At 43.4% G+C, this 6,737-nt stretch overlaps 2 pseudogenes; one reads left to right on the top strand and one right to left on the bottom strand.

Annotated features, from left to right (window-relative positions):
- Positions 1-2,273: 2,273 nt before the first annotated feature.
- Positions 2,274-2,503, bottom strand: LOC108491650 (annotated as a pseudogene).
- Positions 2,504-5,164: 2,661 nt separating this feature from the next.
- On the top strand, positions 5,165-6,648 carry LOC103747624 (annotated as a pseudogene).
- Positions 6,649-6,737: the final 89 nt, after the last annotated feature.

Here is a 6,737-nt window from a genome sequence, read left to right as displayed (position 1 = left end):
CTCCTCCTCCTCCTCCTCCTCCTCCTCCGTCTTCATCTTTTGGTCTTTTTGAAACAGGGTCTCCCTGTACCCTAACTGGCCTGGAACTTGCTGTGTAGACCAGGCTGCCCTCAAACTCACAGAGATCTGCCTGCCTCTGCCTTTCAAGTGTGGAGTTTAAAAGCATGCACGACCACGCCTGGCCGACATTAAATAATTTATTTGATCAAAGCCGGGAATGGTGGCACACACCTTTAATCCTAGCACTCGGGAGGCAGAGGCAGGTGGATCTCTGTGAAACTGAGGTTACCCTGGTCTACATAGGGCCAGCTGGGGCTGGGATTAAAGGTGTGTGCTACTACGCCTGCCAGGAACCCTTTCTTTTTAAATAAGAAGGGAAGTATTCATGTGATGAATAAGGGACTGTCAGTAGAATAAGTCTCGAAAGATACTTTTGAAATACTGAATATACTTATTTACTAAAGTGAGCAGCAGACAGTGAGAGTGTTGACCAGCCTTATCTCTGTATTTAAGAGGGCAAACATCAAATGGGTCCCTAATGCTGCTGGCAGCTTAACTAGATTTCTGATTCAATTCTTTCTTTTCTAACATTTTATACCTACACCTGTCCCCCCTCATAATTATTTTCTTCTATATATTGTTTTTCTTCTAGTTCTATAGTTCTTTTTTAAAAATTATGTGTATGAATATGGGGGTGGGGGGATAGTATGTGAGTATGGTATGTGGATGTGAGTACAGGTGCCAGAGGACACCAGAAAGGGTGAAATATATCCCAGATCTGGAGTTATAGCCATCCAACATGGATGCTAGGAACCAAAATCCAGTTCTCTGCAAAAACAGTAAGCACTCTTAACTGCTAAGCCATCTCTCCAGACCCCTGTAGATTTTTAAAATTAAACTTATTTATTTTTGTGCGTGTGTAGGCACTATGTGCCACCACATGTGGATGGAGGTCAGAAGACAACTTGCAGGATTTGGTTCTCTCCTTCTACCAAGTGGGTACTAGGGATGGAATGCAGGTCGTCAGGCTTGGCAGCAAATGCCTTTTACCCAGAGTTATCTCACCAGCCCATGTGATATCTCTTGAAACCTCTCACAACCCTTCCTGCTCCCCACTCTCAGCTGATGACTTGTTTTCTCTTTCACTAGAAGCAATCACAAGAGACCAGCTACCATGCCCCCCAAACACAGGGGTCCACTTAAGCTCCCCTTCCTTGGCCCTGAGGCCAATGAACTGTCCATGCTGAGGCTAACACCTTGTTTTGATGATTGCATTCCCTCTCACCAGCTCAGTGCTGACCTCTTTTTCTCTTTCCTTAGCATAATCATTTTTCTCCCTTGGAGGGCTTATTTCTACAGGGGCTGGAGAGACGGCTCAGCAGTGAATGGTACCAGAGGACCTGAATTTGGCTCCTAGCACCCATATTAGGGTGGCACACAACAGCCTGTAACTCCAGTTGAGGAGATCCAATGCCCTCGATTTGTCTCTGTAGGCACTCTGAGGTGAATACCCCCTACACAGACACAGACACAGACAGACACACAGACACAGACACACAGACACACACATGCACGCATAATTTAAAAGGTTTTAAAGTTTTTTAAAAAGGAAAGGACAGGTTAAAAAAAAAGTCTTTCTTGACTCTATATTACCTATCAGTGACAACAACTGTTTCTGTTTCCAATAAAAGAAAATCCTAACACATGTGATCTACACTCTTTCTTCTTTCCATTTTTTTTTTTTTTTTTGGTCTTTTTTGAGACAGGGTCTCCCTGTAGCCACAGCTGGCCTGGCACTCCCTGCGTAGACCAGGCTGACCTCAGTCTCACAGAGATCCACCTGCCTGTGCCTCCCAAGTGCTGGGACTAAATGTGTGTGCCACCACACCTGGCTCCATTCTTTTTTTAACATACTCTTAGAGATTTTCATCCCCAACACGCCACTAAATCCAGTTTCATTACTCAGATTTCTCTAGAGGAACCAACTCAATAGAACACATATATACATATAAATGTGTATATGATAACAAAAGGGTTGTCTTGAATTGGCTTACAGACATGTCCAGTCCATGCCCAGTGTCAAGGAAAGCCATGAATATAAAATTGTAAGCTTACTTAAAACATTATGAGGGTTTTTGGGTGTGAAATTTTTTAGTAGTTCAAAATATTCTACATTATCTATTACTGAACCAACCAACTCACTCATGCAGAGAAGATAAAAAGCAAGTCAAATTCCCAATTACCCATGCTTTAATCTCCAGAAGTGAAAACTTTCAGCTCCATGTTGTAAAACTGATTGTTGACCATGATTCAGCATAAACAGCTGTGCCATTGTGTAGGAATCCTGACAGACCTAGCTTAGCTCTCCTCCAATGTCTTCTCTCTGAGGTGCACATGATGTTATTGCCTGTTTTTATTTTAATCTATTGGGGTAAATGGGATGATTCTGCTTTTACTTCTTGGCCAAGAATTATTTGATTCTGAAAGTCTTGTAAGGTGACATGGTGAGAAACTGAATCAAGCACACATCCCATGATGGCAGAGGAAAGGAGACTTGTGGTGTTTTTAGCTCGATTGTGCGTCTTTTAAAAAATATACATATTTTGCCGGTGTGGTGGTGCACACCTGTAGTCCCAGCACTTGGGAGGCAGAGGCAGACAGATCTCTGTGAGTTCAAGGCCAGCCTGGTCTACATAGTGAGTTCTGGGACAGCTGGGGCTACAGAGAGACCCTGTCTCAAAAAAAAAAATATATATATATATTATAGGCTGGGCATAGTGGTGTATGCTTTTAATCCCAGCACTTGGGAGGCAGAGGCTGGCAGATCTCTGTGAGTTCAAGGTCAGCCTGGTCTACATAGTGAGGTCCAGTCCAGCTGGGGCTACAGGGAGACCCTGTCTTTAAAAAGACACACACACACACACACACACACACACATACATATATAATTTATTATTTTTATTTTATGTGTATAAGTATTTTGCTGCATGTATGTAAGTGTACCTCATACATGCAATGCCTGTAGAGGCCAGAAGAGGGTGGTGGATTCCCTAGAACTAGAGCTTTGGTTGGTTGTTAGCCACCATATGGGTGGTGAGAACTCAACCTGGTCTTCTGCAAGAGCAGTCAGTGCTTTTAATCACTAAGTCATCTCTCCAGCCCCAATTGTGCAGTTCTTGAACCTGAATTTTGTAGATAGCAATGTTGTGTCACAATGTCAAAAGCCTGTACACCCTTGGCATTAATCGGAAACTGTGTAGTCCAACAATGACCACGTGCATACTGGCAAGCTGGATAACCTTGTAGCTTCTATGTCTATGCTAGAAGTCTCAGAACAATAGAACTCAAAGATGCAGCCCCCCACCCCAGTCTAAGGCTAAAGGTGAGGCTCCCTGGAGAGTTGCTGGTTTGAATCCACGTCAAAAGAGTAAAGAAGCTGGAGTCTGATGTCCATTTGTGATAATAGCCAGATGCACTTACAGAGGAAGAAATGTGCTTCACCAGATGGCTGGCTTCCTCTTTCTTCCACTTTCTCTCCCTCCATGTCCATAAGCCATTAGATGGTGCTGCCTACAGTTAGGGTCTTTCCCTATTCATTGCTGTCCTACATGTCAATCAACTCTGGAAATATTCTTACAGACACATCCAGAAGTGTGTCTCACTCATCTCCTAACCATTCAAATTGATCCTGTCAAGTTGACAACCGAAATTAACCCCTTTTCTTCAGTTCCCTGGTGACCCTTATGTCCAGATCCAGTGGTCATCCAGTAGTTGGGAAAGTGATCCCATCTTCCTCTCACTGCAGCTCTCAGGAACATCTGTCAGGTGATGTTTTCCTCCTTTTGAACACCCCTGGCTTTCAGGACACGCTGTAATACTGGTTTTCCTTCTATGTCAAGAACATTCATTCTCATACTCTTTTACTGGCCTCAGTAAAGGACACTTTTTCTCTATGGATACTCCCCCCTAGTGATTTTATTTAGGCCTTTATCTCTAAATTAATACCCACAATCGCCCTTTCCCCTGAATATCTAGCTCATCTGTTCAGCATGGTACTCAGCATCCACAGCTGGACACAGGACAGGTCTCAACTTAAACATGCATCAAAGTGAAACCTTGCTTTTTCCTCTGCTCCATTATATACCCACACATAAGTCTCTGTCTTAGTAAGGGCTATCTTCTTACAGCAGGTCAGACCCCAAAATCTGCAGTCAGCTTTAACTCCTCTCTTCCTCTCACACATCATATCTAATCCATAAAGACTTTTTGCTTATACTTTTTAAGTACCTTTTTGTTCGGCATCACTATGATCACCCGCCAGCATTCCACACCTGAATTTTTTTTTTATTTAGGTAAAGTCTAACTATGTAACCCAGGTCACCCTCAAACTCATGATCCTCCTGCCTCAGCCTCTGGAGTGCTAGGACTTCTATAGCTGGATTATTTCAAAACTCTTCTAAGGGTTCTCCCTTTTCCACCTTGCTTCCTTTCAATCTATCCTCCACATACCCAGAGATATCCTTATAAAATATGTCATATCCTATTCATTCTCTTCTTTCCATATCACTGAGAATTAAATACGATGGCCTTATCAGAGTCACTACAAAGACTTCTTCACAATCAGGTCTTGACCTTCTCTCTGACCTCACATCTCTGACATGCATTCAGGCTGCCTTTCTGTCTCAGGGTCTTTGCACCTGAACTGTTTATCTCTCATTGCATGCCTATGCCCTCCTCTCCCCTCAATATTGTATCAAATGTCACCATTCTCAAAGAGATTTTCTTGGACCCCTCTTTCTAAAATAGCATTGTTTGGGGCAGAGACACAGCTCAGAGAGTAAAGGTACTTGCTGCCAAGACTGATGACTTGGGTTTGATCCCTGAGACCCACATGGTGGAAGGAGAAAACTGACTCCCAGGAGTTGTTCTCTGACCTCCACACATGCACTGTAGGATGCATACACCATAATAAATAAATGTGATTTAAAAATATAAAACAAGAGGTTGGGCTTCATGCTGGCAGCAAGCAGGAGCTGCAGGGCTGAGGAGCAGGTAGAGCCCAGTGATGAGGTGCCCAGAGCAGGCGCAGAGCTGCGGCCTCCGGCCTCACCGAGCATGCGGCCCTCTCGCTGCGCCTGGGGTCCTGATGCCCGTGCCCCGCCAGCTTACATTTGAGCATGAGTCTTCTCATGATTAGTGAGAATGTAAAATTGGCTCCTGAATATGCATTCCTGGGAAACTATGACTCTGCGATGGTCTATTATCAGGGAGTTCTTGACCAAATGAACAAGTATCTATACTCAGTCAAAGACGCACACCTCCAGCAGAAACGGCAACAGGTTTGGCAGGAGATAAATGTGGAAGCTAAGTATGTTAAGGAGATCATGAAAACACTTGAGAGCTTTAAACTGGACAGCACTCCCTTAAAAGCTGCACAGCATGAGCTTCTGGCTTCTGAAGGAGAAGTCTGGTCCTTGCCTGTGCCTGTTGAGCAAAGACCCTCACCAGAACCTAGAAAATGCCAATCTCCTCAGTACAGTGACCCTAAACCATACAGTAACTGCCCAAGCACGGCTGTCAGAGCTCATCGTCCATCTGCACAAAATCTTCACAATGACAGAGGGAAAGCTGTTCGTTGTTGCGAAAAGAAAGAACAAAGGAAGAGAGGAAAAGAATAAATCGCCTGCTGCAGTTACAGAACCAGAGACAAATAAATTTTATTGCACTGGATATGACAAGGACTCAGTAGAGGCTTTGGAAAGAGACATAATATCTCAGAATCCCAATGTTCGATGGGATGATATCGCTGATTTAGCAGAAGGTAAAGAGTTGCTTAAGGAAGCAGTAGTGTTACCAATGTGGATGCCAGAATTCTTTAAGGGCATTAGGAGACCATGGAAAGGAGTACTGATGGTTGGCCCACCAGGTACAGGAAGAACCCTGCTTGCTAAAGCAGTGGCTATAGAATGCAAGACAACATTCTTCAATGTTTCTTCATCAATTCTGACTTCCAAATACAGAGGAGAGTCTGGGAAGCTTGTCCATCTTCTGTTTGACATGGCTCGATTTTATTCTCCAGCTACCATATTTATTGATGGGATAGATTCCATTTGTAATCGCCGAGGGACTTCTGAAGAGCACGAAGCAAGCCAAAGAGTGAAAGCCGAGCTGCTGGTTCAAATGGACAGTGTTGGAGGTACCTCTGAAGATGATGACCCTTCCAAAATGGTTATGGTTCTGGTAGCTACTAATTTTCCTTGGGATATAGATGAGGCTTTAAGAAGGCGTCTCAAGAAACGAATCTATATTCCTTTACCATCAGCAAAAGGCAGGGAAGAACTATTAAGAATAAGTTTATGTGAACTGGAATTGGCTGATGATGTTAACCTTGCAAGCATAGCAGAAAACATGGAAGGTTATTCAGGTGCAGGCATTACCAATGTGTGCAGGGTTGCATCTTTGATGGCCATGAGAAGACATATTGAGGGTCTAACCCCAGAAGAAATCCGAAACCTTTCAAGAGAAGAAATGCATATGCCTACAACTATGGATGATTTTGAAATGGCTTTAAAAAAGTTTTCTAAGTCAGTGTCAGCTGCAGACCTTGAAAGATATGAGAAATGGATAGTTGAGTTTGGATCATGCTAATTTCTCACATGTACACTGTGAGAAATCTGCCTTAAGTCTTTGAAAAATAATTAAATGTAGTAGTTCACTGCACTGAGTACTGTATTTTT

Source organism: Nannospalax galili, unplaced genomic scaffold (genome assembly GCF_000622305.1).
Source record: "Nannospalax galili isolate Female #2095 unplaced genomic scaffold, S.galili_v1.0 scaffold100, whole genome shotgun sequence".
In the NCBI taxonomy this organism is placed as follows: Eukaryota; Metazoa; Chordata; class Mammalia; order Rodentia; family Spalacidae; genus Nannospalax; species Nannospalax galili.
Note: the sequence above shows the minus strand (reverse complement) of the source record. Positions and strands in the feature narration are given on the sequence as shown.